Consider the following 13,439-nt stretch of genomic DNA (forward strand, 5'->3'; position numbering starts at 1 on the left):
AGAGTTCGAGTCACATGTTCAGTCAGCGAAGGATTTCTACATGTGGGATTGGGTTACGCTACGTCCCTTTTATACAGAACTGAAAACCAGTTAAACCGTTCCACGTGGACTCGAGGAAATATTAACCTCCTAATTACAAAACAAACACTCGTTAGTTTGCCGGTTTTATTAGTTTATAGTTTGTGAAAATTAGAAAAAAAAAAAACTCAAAAAATGAAGCTCCTATTAAGAAAAACTCATTCCTATATTTTCTTTTAATCTACACTCATTCACATAATTAAACATTCCTTATAGGTTTTAAGTCTATAATTAAGTTTTTTCACGTTTTTTTAGTTTGACTATTTTACCCTTCTGATTGAATAAGGAAAATATTCCTCAAATATAGCTGTTTTTTTTTTTTTTAAATTTAAATAGGGTGATTCTAGTTGGACCTCCTTATTTTTACCAAAACACCATTGAATATGAGATACAACAATTTATTACTCTACTTTTTATCTCTATCTTCAACCATGAGAAGAAGAATGAATCAAAATCACATGATATTGCTCTCTTATGAGTAGATCTTTCCTCCACCAAAATTAATCAAAGGTTCTCAATCTTGATATATTGCTGAAATCCTTTTGAATTTGCTAAAAGAAAGATTTCAAGAGTTTTGGGGTGGAAGATTGAGTAATAACTATATCATAATATTTAATGAATTTAGTTTAAGGAAATTCCAAATCAGATTATTTTGAATTTATTTTTGTATTAAATGATGAGCCATGTATAGAAATTATTATTTTTACTTAATTATTTTAGGTAAATTATAAAACTATATGGCAATACAAGGAAATTCCGGAAGAAATAAAAAAACAATTTAATTGAATGTTATATTTAGGGAGGTAAGAAGAGTTTTTTTTTTTCCCATTTTTCTCTCTTTGTCCTTATTTGTCTTTTCATATGACTTGACAAAGTCTATTAATAATTGAAAAAAGTTGGAGGTACAAATATTAAATTTGGAGGTCAAACTAGAACCACCAATTTAAATATGACATCAGTTATAAACACAAATTAGAATTTAGTACAATCAATTTATTTTCCCTTATTTAAAAACGATTAATTGCCTTAATTATTGTATATCTGTTCCTTTCTGATTTGATATATATATTTGCCATTTTTTAGTAGATATGTTTGTGTAGATATTCCTATATATTATTAGATATCTCAACATGATTAATCGCCTTAATTATAGTATATAACTGATGTCATATTTTATGAGATATGTTTGTGTAGATATTCCTTATTTAAAAAGATTAATTGCCTTAATTATTGTATATCTCTTCCTTTCAGATTTGATCTATATATTTGCTATTTTTTAGTAGATATGTTTGTGTAGATATTCGTATTAGATTTCGTAGATTTCTCAACGTGATTAAACATCCTTTTGTGGAGATATTCCTATTATTAGATAGCACCTAAACTCTAGGTGGGAGTATTCTTTAGCCATTAAGAACTTGTAGAATCTATTGAGAAACAATAAGAGGAAAAAGAAACATGCAATCAAGAACTTGTAGAGTCTATTATACCTATTCAATAGTATAAACCCTGAAAAATCACAAAACAAATACCTCTTCGTCAGGAAGACACACACCTATTAAATAGGTAGCAAACACAATGCTCATCAACCGTGCCAATCGGATTAAAGGGATATGTAGTTGAACAAATGCTACCCACCACCCTCTGATTGTGCGATCCATTTATATCACAATCACAATTTGAAATCAAAAACATAATCGCATGATTGTGGAGATATTGATACCGGCTTTGAATGTAGAGATTAGGCTTTTGAATGTGGAGATGACATAACCTCCAACCCAGAGGAGAGTTTTCAATTGTTGGAATCAAGGGTTGAGTAATTCCAGGCAACGTCTATGGGCAGCCGTTTCATGACTTCCATCGGCAGCAAGACTGGATTTTAATATTAATCCTATTAAATAGGTGAATGGGAATTTGATAGTGGCAGCTTTAGTAATTATTAACAACATTGGATTTTAATATTTATCCTATTTAATAGGTTTTTTTTTATATTTTGAATAAATCTAATTAATTGGTCTCAAACACTCTTATGGATGGGTTTATTCTAAAAGGGGTGTGTGAATTTGGGTGTAGAATCAAATTCCCCTTATAGTTTTCATTATTACTAACCTTATTAACAGTATCTCTAGTCAAAGACATCCGAGGCATCTCCAAAAGTGCAATCTCTTTCAGATTTTCAGATATGTTCGTCAAGGAAATTATAACATAGTCTCAGACTATATAATACACGTGGTGGTCCGGATTGATGTGATTGGTCCACATGACTTATACTTATTTTTGATTGGTTATCTTAATTTTTTATTACCACTCCTGCGTTGTTCCACCAAATTAGTAATATGATTGGCTCGAACGACCATATAGCAATGTCACGTGGTACTCGGGACCACAAAATAATATCCATGTTCGTCGTGAAGCTAACTTCATTACAAATGCTGTGACAAACCTTTGTCACAACTCTTGGGACCTCATTATCTAGAGAAAGAGGCTTCCTGTATTTGCCCTTTCTGCTTTTAATTTCGATCAGTTTAGCGTAGGTTGTAGTAGAGGTTTTAGTTTGTAGTTGTTCCTTCATTATCTTTTCAAAAAAAAAAAAAAAACTCATTAACAGTATCGAGTGACAAGGAGAAGTCATGAACAAAAGATTGCATTGCAGTCTTGTAGGCTTTATTTAAGTGAATCATTGTCGAGTTTCTATGCTATTACAACAAAGAGACCGAATCACTATATAATTCAACGTCATCAGTATCATCATCGTCTACATAATCATCAACGTTTTCATCTTAGGCTTCTTCTGAGGAGCATCTTCATATACTTGGATTGCACGGTTAGTGCCATCTTCACTTAAGAGGCCTGTGAAATGCCTCCAATTTCTCAACCTTTTTAAAGAGAGCATCAGGATCAAGGTCAAGTTCATCTAGCAACAATGCTTTGTTTGTTTCAATTGAGTGTTTCCAGAGCGACATCGTTGTAGGGCTTGATATAACTATTTTTGTGTCTGGCTTACTAGAATGATAGTCATCCTTGCTTGAATAAAGCATATCAAATCATAAATCAAAGTTAGAGCCAGAACCATATAAAATGAAATGACTGCATAGTAAACGAAACAGTTTACTTTTACTCATGAGAGTCAAGGAAGTAAACAGTTTACTAGAATGAAGTAAAGGGTCAGGAAAGGTTGATTTTGGTGAATTTGGAAATGGAAGCAAAGGGAGGACGATGAATTGGGTGGGAGAAAAGAGACTATGTTTGCTCTTCCCAGATTAAAGTCATTAAACAACCTAGAAATTCTAATTTAGCTAAAATTTTTGGCGGGATGATTGATTTAATTTTCAATTTTGGAGCCTTTTCCTTTTCCATCCATCAATGCTGGCGTGGAGAAAAAATTCACACGTGTTAGTTCTTGATTGGGTGGTCGTATATGTGACGTGGTGCGAGTGCCCTACCTAAGTATTTCTCAATTGAGAGAGAAACCCAAGCCAAAAGAGGCAGAAAGTACTTGCTAGTTGCTACAGTACTATTATAGATTACAACAAAACAAATCATGTTGCAACAGTACATTTCAATAAATACTAGATCACCGAGTCACTGATTATTCAAAGTCACAAATAGCAAACAGAAAGGAAGAAAAACGAAGACCTAAGGAGGAAAAACGAAGACCTAGAATGCAAAGGTTACCTAGAATCAAATGGAGGGAGATACATAGAGCGAAGAGATTGGAAAAAAAAAAATTGGACAATTTCTCGATTTATGCATGTTATCCTTACGCAGGGGGGTCATGCTAATCTTCTCTATATCGTTCCAATTTTATCGCATGTTCCCGAAGAGACAAGCTATCTTGCGAGGTTTCCTTATATGAAGAGCACACATAGCCAGTCTTTCTCGATGTGGGATCTCTTATCACAAATATCCAAAGATGCAAGTACGTGAGCACATTCCTCCAGGGGCAGAACCAGGATAAAGAGTCTGGGGGGAACGAAATGTAAAAACTTTTTTTTGTCATCCAAAACATAAAAGTGTGGCAATATGATCAGCTTGAATTAACGTGTCTTATACCTCATATGGATTAGGAACAATCCAAAAGGGTGGTGTATAGACATTGCGCCTATACACTTGGAATGTAACATAAGACTTAAAAGTTGAAACCTTTATTTTCCAAATTGTATGCTTCTACTTCTGGATATAGCACATTGTGACCACTTCTAATTACTTGGGCAACACAAATTGAGTTTGCTTCAAGTTCTGGAAAATCCAGGGTGGATAATGACATTGATGCACATTCGAATGCACTCAAAACCAAAGCCCGCTCTTGCAGACATTCCACCTTCAAACATCACACCTTGTTGGGGAGTGAAGTTTAACTTATGGATATCATAGTAGAATTGACTGGAAATTGGGTTCTTGAGTTTCTAAACAAACAAAAGCTCACCTAGTGATTCCACCAAATAGCGCTTGTAACTCGGTTTTTTTTTTTTTAAGTTGTCTGGAGGTTTTTGGATAGGTGAGGGTAGGGATCGTCATTGGGCCAGCAGCCCTGCCCAAAAATGACAGGCTCGGGCTGGGCTAGGTTTTTTCTGTAAGATCAAAGCCTAGGCCTAAGGCCTCGTGGGATTTTCCGGGTTTTTAAATGGGCTATTTAAATGGGCTCGGGCTTGGCCTAGGTTTTTAATTATGTTTTATGAAAATTTTTGCATTCTAATTTATAATGTTATTATATATATATATATATATATATATATATATATATATATATATATATATATATATATATTAGAAAATAGAGGAATTGTATTTATAAGCAATTTAGATAGGTACAATAGATATAAGTACATCGGATTCACCATTGTGATTAATCCTCTACCCTAAAATTGGAAAGTAGGAAACAAAAACGCGATCCTAACTAAATATGCGATGCCTGAATACATTTTCTAGGGGGTAATATGTACATATAACTGTAGAGAAGAAGCGAAAAAAAGGTCCTCGCTTCTTGTCTCACTACACCTTCACCAACACAATAAATGCACATGACATAAGCAATAACCACCGTCTTAACAGCCAGCATTGACATGTTGTTTGATGATGTAAAGACATTTCCAGTGCATGTTTTAACCGAGGCCAACAACGATCTTAAAAAGGCACTACTACGGCGACAATAAGCTTGAGCACGTGCAGCTTGCTTAATATTTTTGTGTTCATGTCTAATAGCAGATAATGGTGGACTAAGAAGAATAGGCACGTCAAACAAATTTGCATATGAGAAATGAATGGGTACAATTAAAAGAGGTGGGCACGAACATGATAAGAGGTGAAGTATTAGAAGGTACAAGTATGTTATTCAAAACTCAAAAGGGATATTTGTGAACATGCCTTAATAAGAGATGGAGGATAACGATGAATAGGAAATTGTGATTGGGTTATTGGATTTAAAAGATAAAATTTACAGACAGAAGGATAAGGATGATCAGGAAAACCAACTTCTGGCAACTGCCTCTTTTGAAATTTGAAATTTGGAGTAGTTAAAAATCATCACTAACCGTCTGCAACTGTTGGGAAGAGCCAACCACCTCCGGTGGCCTAACCACCTCATCTTGCCTAACCACCATCTTATTCAACACCTGCCCACCATTGATACAAGAATCCAGCATCCTAGAGGACGATGCCGATGCAAATACAACCGACAACCTACTACTTTGACTACTCTCTAATAAGTCATGAAAAACAACAAATGGGAAGTCCTGCTACTTGAGCGGACGCTGCCAACTGTTCACCATAACTCCGATCACCAACAACTCTTGGCACTTCGGTTTAAGACGTTAAGTCTCCTTCAATTCCTCATGAGTAAAGAAAACCTCCACAAGTAAAATTACCAGTAACCACTTGATGCTTGTACTTTCGACCAGACTTCTAGAGGCCATGACGAAATGGCAACCCTCAGAGAACAAAACAAAACTTTGAACAAAACTTCACACAACACAGCACTTGTCAAGGATAATCTAGACACTGTCTCTCATTTGGAAAATGAGAGAGAACTTGGGGGAGGGGGGGGCGAGAACTTGGGGGGTGAAGCTTGCACCATATTAACTGACAGGTAGCAAATAACTGACGTTGTCAATGACAAGCTTCCAAAGAAATTGACTTCAATTATTTCGGTAAGGCGGTGAATCGCGTCTACAATTTCCTGCATAGTGAGAAAAGATTAAAAGAAACAGTAATGGTATATATAAAGGAATTAAATATAAGAAGCAAATGAATTAATTTAGCAGCCTCCATCCGAATTTGATGGGTAACTAGGCCATGAGATCTGCATATGTTGTCGTTGGTAACGTCCCATTCTATCTTCATCATTGTGGCCTCCTTTCCCAAACGTTTGTCTTTATCTTGATGGTTATATCGAAATCCAGAAAGGGTCCATGCCTATGGAAGATCCGATCGAAATTCACCCTGGAACGACGACGCATAGGGAATTTCGTCTCTGTCTGGGGAGTTCGTGGTGCGTCTCCATTGTCGGCACTCGACCTCAGCGGTGTCGACGAACCCTCTAGTTCAAATACTTGACTATTGTGGCTCTATGTTGTTGCGATTGATCCCACTGAAGATACCAAATAATAGCAAATTCAAATAAAGGGATCATTATATGTGTGGTATATTTTTCCACAATTGTGGTTAAAGATGTTAGGCATTAACTAATGGTTTAAATACATCCTGCCCAATTTTGAAAATAACTAGTATATATGTACATATATAAATTATCACTAGGCTTTTCGGGCCAGGCTTTCAAGAGTTGGGCCAGGCAGACCTTATTCGGGCTTTGGGCAAGGCCTGGGCTTTGAACCCTCCGCCCTAGTCTTGCATTAAACCCACGCGGGCTAGGCTTTTCCTTGATGGGTCGGGCGAGCTTTTGCGAGCACTCAGGCCCACGGGTCAAATGATGATACCTAGGTGAGGGAAGAAAGGTTAGGTCCCAAGAAGTCAAATCACACATTAGTTTAATACATGGAAGTGATGTTTTGTTTTTAAAAAAAAAAAATTAAGAGATAAAATAGAAGAAGGAACACCCTTTACATGGTGCCTGGAAATACCCTCACACATCTTATAATTGAAGTACTCATATATTCTTTAAAATAAAAACAAAAATTCAGACTAAAATTATCCAAAGAAATGGTTATGATGGTAAACTGAGATACATAAAAACATCATATGTGAGGAAATTGAAGAAGTGGATAACAAAAGCAACTTCCACATTTACTTAAATATAACCATAGTTAGTTAGTTAGTTAGTGTGTGTGTGTGTGTGGTGGGATGGTAAGACAATGACTTTCTATTTAGGAGGTCATGTGTTCGAGCCCCAGGGGTGGGGTTAAAAAAAAAAATGTAACCCTAGTTAGCTAAACCCGTATAAAATTTTAGTACACATAGAATTGAAAAATACTTTAGTACAACGTATTGTAATTGTAGACGGTTTTTTTTCGCTTAAATTGCTGCCAACTTGCCCACCGTGCTATCAATTTTTGATAATTCTACCTCAATTTTTCGTTAAGCTGACCTCATGTGCCTAGCATGTAAGAGTACTACATATTTTTCTTCCCAACACTAATATCGCTGAAATGGAGCGCTAAGCCTAGATTGACCCGATCAAGTCCGCTAGGCGGAGCGGTAGGGCCCCTAGGATGGGCTTGCATTTTGTGGTTCAGGCCCAGCCCCAACCAACCCATTTATTTATCTCCAAGTCAATTTATATGTTGACATGAAAGAACTGAAACAAGAGTTTAGAAAAAATTAAACAAACTCACCAACAAATCAAAAAACTGTGATCAGACTAAAACCATTTCGCTTTTGTTCTGGGTATCGTATTATCTCAAGCTCTCTACAATGGCTGCAGTCAGATGCGAGGTGATGGCTAGGGTCAATATTGGAATTGACCTCAAAACCATGGTTGTAGAATGACGACGTCGCGATAGGAAATCTCGGCTTGCTTATGTGCATAAGATGTTTGACAAAATGTGCGAGAGAAAAAAAATTGGGACTTGCAATTTGTGAGCGAGCGGTGGTTGGTTTCTCCATGCGCGCTTAACAAACTTGTAACAACTTCCAAAACTGACCTATTTCTCAGTATAGCATTTGTGAGTATATAACCACCACCTTCACCAGTACAATGTAGCTTCATATTTCCCCTTCGAAGATTCTTTATCCCCATTCACTCTCTGGTTCTCTCCTTGACACACTCACAATGAATGCTCAAAATATAACCCTGCATTGTTGTAAGAATAAGTATGGATCATTTTGGTTTGGGATTGGGGTATAACTAGTGTAAAAAATGTTAGAAATAAATATTAACAAAATATGAAACGAAAATAAAACAAAGTATAGGTACTTATGAAATTACAAGAGATAAGGGGGTTTTAAAAGAGTTTGTATTCTAATCTAACTAAACTAATGATCAAATAAATCTGAAAAAGTTAGAAATAGATATTAACAAAATATGAAACGAAAATAAAACAAAGTATAGGTACTTACGAAATTACAAGAGATAAGGGGGTTTTAAAAGAGCTTGTATTCTAATCTAACTAAACTAATGATCAAACAAATTTGAAAACATAAGAAATAGATATTAACAAAATATGAAACGAAAATAAAACAAAGTTTAGGTATTTACGAAATTACAAGAGATAAGGGGGTTTTTAAAGAGTTTGTATTCTAATCTAACTAAACTAATGATCAAACAAATCTAAATCAAGGTAGAAGTAGGTGAATGGAGAAGTAAAGATATAATTAACTATTATTAACACGTTAACAAGGTTTCAAACATCAATTTAAGAATCAAACATATCATAGAAAGAACTCAATCAAGAAATGTGATGAACGCATACAAAGTTCTTATTACTTGCCTTAATTAATTAACTAGATGAACGCACCCTAGTTAATATTCCTATTAAACATGCATTACTAGTGATAGCTACTCATTAACAAAAACATATATAATGCAAGAAGATCAATGAAAGTTTGATTGATTTAAGCAAAGATAACAAATTGGAACGTCAATCCTATCATGCAAAGCTCATTGTTGATTTACTTAAGTTCATAAGTTTTCTACCAATTAATTAAGACCTAGAACACTAGCATCTTAATCTAGAAACAATCACATGCTCGTAATTCTATGTTTGCAACCAAAAAAATAAACACATAAAAGATGGGATTGAAGCACATAACCAACAAATTCATGACATATAGAAATCGCAATTAACAATATGAAAATCCTAAAATGTTAGACATGCTTCAAAGTATTCGAAAATTAATCATCAGTACACAAACTTTAATCTAACAATGTTTTGAATAATCCAAATTAACAAAACAAGTAAACTGATTTGAGTTACAAGTAAAGAAAACTAAAAACAAAATAAAGTTGGACATGGTTACACTTTTGAAGTACTTCAAGAACACAAGAGGAACTTCAAGGTAAAAAAGTTGAAGAGTGCTACAGTAATGGAAGAGGATGAGTTGCTTCACGGCTTCTTGATTTGGAACTTTGGAGACAGGAAATAGAGAGAGAAGAGGGGAGGTATGTGGATTTGATTCAGGGTTTTGAGAGATTATTAATTGACGTCTCAATGCTCCCTTATATAGTGCACAGCATAGGCTTGATATTTTGGTCTTCCTCTACTTCTTCTACATCATCCAACCAATAAAATTTCATTAAAGGAAGTAGTAATTAACCTTGAATTTAGAAAGTAATTTAATTGCCGAAATACTATGTGTATATCTCCTAATGGAAACGAATTCCTTCTTCTTCTCAGAATTCCTTCTTTATTCCAAATGGCAACAAAGGTCGCAACTTTTCGTCATGCATCACAGTACTTCTTATGTCGATTCTGCTTGGACACCCATAAACGAACCCATATTGTGCTACAACAAAGCCTCGTATCAAGAACGTGCACAGTAAGTTCTCTCTTTATATGCACAGACGTGTTTCACGGTTCTGGATTCTTGGTATGGCTTTAGGCCATCTTGGTTCATCCATTTATATTGGACCCTTTAATTTCCACAACACTATAATCTGGATTTTGAAAATTAAAAGTTTAGTACGTATTGAATTCTGGAGGCCTGTATCATACTTTTTATTTGAGTTCCTGACACTTTTTGATGTCTTTTTGGTTGAATTCTTGAGTTCTGCATCTTATATTGTTCTGGCTTCTTGATGCCTTTGATATGATATACCATGCTTCATAAGTTGGAGTCTTGATTGCCTTTCAATTGTTATACATTTTATCATATTGTTTGATGCCTTTGATATGATATACCATGCTTCGTAAGTTGGAGTCTTGATTGCCTTTCAATTGTTATACATTCTATCATACTGTTGTAACGGGTTTGTTCATACGATTTGATATGCATCACACTGTAAGTAAAATTTTGAGAATTAACCCTGTTAGTTGTGAAGAGTTGTATTTAGGTGTTAGTTAATTGCTGCAGTTGTCTTGTTCAAAACTACATTGCAGCACATCACTACTCACTACGATTCAAATTGAATTAGTGTTTATAAAAGCTTAGTTAGAAAGATGACGAATTCTGTATCCCTAACTTGTTGTGTTTGTTTGCAGGATAATGGAAAGTACACTGGTGACTGCATCTTTAAAAATGTGTAAGAAACTATTTAGCATGAGGGTACTAGTTGATTGGATAATGTTGTATTGAGTATTTTAATTGCTTAGAGCAACTCCAACAGCTTCCCTATAATTTCTGTATAATAGGAAAGCAAAAGTTAAAGCTTTAGCATCTTTTTCTTCTCCAACTCCAACAGATTCCCTATTTTACAGCAATCTCTAAAATCTCCATATTCTTCCTTAAAATTTTAGAGATTGCTGTAAATATAGGGAATTTGGTTTTCTCTTTCCTCACTTTCCCTAAAATAGAGAAAGTTATAGAGAATCTGTTGGAGCAAAATAGGCTCTTTTTTCCCTAAAGTGGAGAAAAATCAAAATATGGGGAAGCTGTTGGAGTTGCTCTTAGAACTACGGCAGAAAGCATGTACAAAAGGTTTAAAAAAACAGCACAACTAAATTATGTAAGTACAAAACTAGGATAATTTCTGAACGGAAATTTTTTTAGAACAGTACATGAGCTTAAGGCCACTCCGAATTAAGGTGGCCAACGTTTCTAAAACCCAACATAAGTACTTGTACTTTTAAACCCGACCCACTTTTCATACATTCCGTCACTAACTCTGTTAACTCTATATTTTTGTTCATTTTTTAAAGGGTATTTTAGTATTTTTGCTCTCTCTCTCTCTCTCTCCCCAATCCTCTAAAGAACCCATTTCTTCTCTCTCAATCTTTGCTCTCTCAAGAAACCCAGAAAAACCCATTACTGGGTTTTGAGTTTACTCCAACCTCCAATGTCAGCCGAGAACTCATTGTAGTCCCAAATGTTTTGAAAGACGGTGAGGAGAGAGAGAACTGGGTGTAGAGAGAAATCTTGGGTGTCCATAGCAATTGCTGGTTTTACATACCTGTTTTTTTTTTTGTTTTCAATCAAACTTGAAGAGACCTAATTGTCCTTATAAATATGACACGTGGCATCCTCCATAATGGAGGAGATAACGGCATGTATGGAAGGTGGGTCGGGTTTAAAAGTCCATGTACTGAAGTTGTGTTTCACAAACGTTGGCCACCTTAATTCGGAGTGACCTTAAGTTCATGTCCCGTTCTTAAAAATGAATGAAGACTTTTGCTTAAAAATGCAGTGTGAATGTGCTGACTAAAGAAAAACAAGGTACTGATACCCTGCAAGTCTGCAACAGATCCATTGTGTCCGCTGCAATGAGGGATTGGGGTCGAAATATGTAGATCTCTTGTACATTTTTGAGTTTTTTCCTACCTCTAAGTGATTTAATTTTTAGCGTGGGTATTTTAGTATTTTACTGAAAAAATTTTCAGGTTCAAGTGCCTCCATGTTTATGTGCATCAGAAAGGATCTTTTACCTTATAACCATGCAAGTTGAAGCGCAAAATGTATATAACTAAATGGATATGCATAGTTTAGGATTGATTGGCATTGTTAACGTGCAGGACCAATGTTTGTTTTTGGGATGGAAACCAGATACCACATGCAGAAGCAGGATTACAAGTTGTGCTTACTGATCCAGGACAAGGGCCAGCTCATCCAGGACAAGGGATTGCTGGTCCAGGACAAGAGCATGCTCTATAAGAATAAACATAATAGCCATAAGATCACCTCACAAAAGTATATAGATACAATTATATGAAATAGTGAACAAGAATTAAAATAGATCATGAGCCATAACCTGAATGGCCACTCAATCCAAGCCTAAGTCTTCTGCTCTTCTCTCATGTGGTATTCTCTTATGGGGCAAGAAAACTATATTACCGATGATCAGAGAGCACAGGGACCTAAGCCTTATATAGAGCGTTAGATATTCTGTATCCTCCCATAAAATAAACAGAATCATATTCCAATTAAACCTCTATAGATACATATCCATTTTGACTGACTAACTTAATAGCCAAGTCATATATTAGATTTCCTCTACTTTATTCATTCAGAATCCACATAAATAAAGTCTCTAGGAGCTAGATTCTCAATGATTCTCTAATTGCTTATTCTACAAATAATAACAAGTTGTTGTGCCAAACGTGAACTTAGGATATAGTCCAAATATTCTTACAATCTCCCACTTGGACTATCGTAAGTTCACTCAACAAGAATGTTATTGAAATCAGATATAGCAATCAATCTGAAGTGTGCACCTGAGAAACATGAAGTGTGCACCTAATTCAAGACTCGGTCAAACTGCAACTGTGGCATGGAGCTAAGGAAGGAATTATGCTTAACAAAACACAAGCACTCCAAAACTACTAATGCCACAACTGCAATCCACATGAGTCACCAACAAAGATATGACTGAAGAATACATGTGCTTATGTATGAGTCTGCGTCTTAATGCAATGTGTATATGGTCCTACCTAATGGTTTTGATCACCAAAACCTCAAACACAAATTTTCAAAGAAATTTAATGAAAGTGTTTATCCATCTAAAAGATGCTGAATTGTTGCCTCAATAATCCGAGAGCAACGTAAAAGCAATTAAACAACTACTTAATCAAAGGCCTTTATTAAAATAACATTGCAGTAGCTATGCACCATGTTAACCATAAAATTAGAAATTAAAAGAGAAGTCTAAGGGTCAAAATACAAGAAGATCATTATACTCCCACTAAACCTGCCATAATTTAATGACATTCCAAAGCAAACATTTATTCAGTACAACTTAATTTGCAAATAATAACTGAATAGCATATTAGGAGAAAACCTGAACTTGAGTTCATGGAAAACTAAATTTGATCTGAGAGCAT

At 35.2% G+C, this 13,439-nt stretch overlaps 1 non-coding gene across 1 annotated transcript; it reads right to left on the reverse strand.

The window, feature by feature from the left end:
• Positions 1 to 3,797: 3,797 nt before the first annotated feature.
• On the reverse strand, positions 3,798 to 3,902 carry LOC133734989 (U6 spliceosomal RNA). The gene has a single exon (XR_009858731.1). It is a non-coding gene; the product is annotated as a U6 spliceosomal RNA (small nuclear RNA).
• Between the last annotated feature and the right edge of the window lie 9,537 nt (positions 3,903 to 13,439).

This window comes from Rosa rugosa, chromosome 2 (assembly GCF_958449725.1).
Source record: "Rosa rugosa chromosome 2, drRosRugo1.1, whole genome shotgun sequence".
Classification (NCBI taxonomy): domain Eukaryota; kingdom Viridiplantae; phylum Streptophyta; class Magnoliopsida; order Rosales; family Rosaceae; genus Rosa; species Rosa rugosa.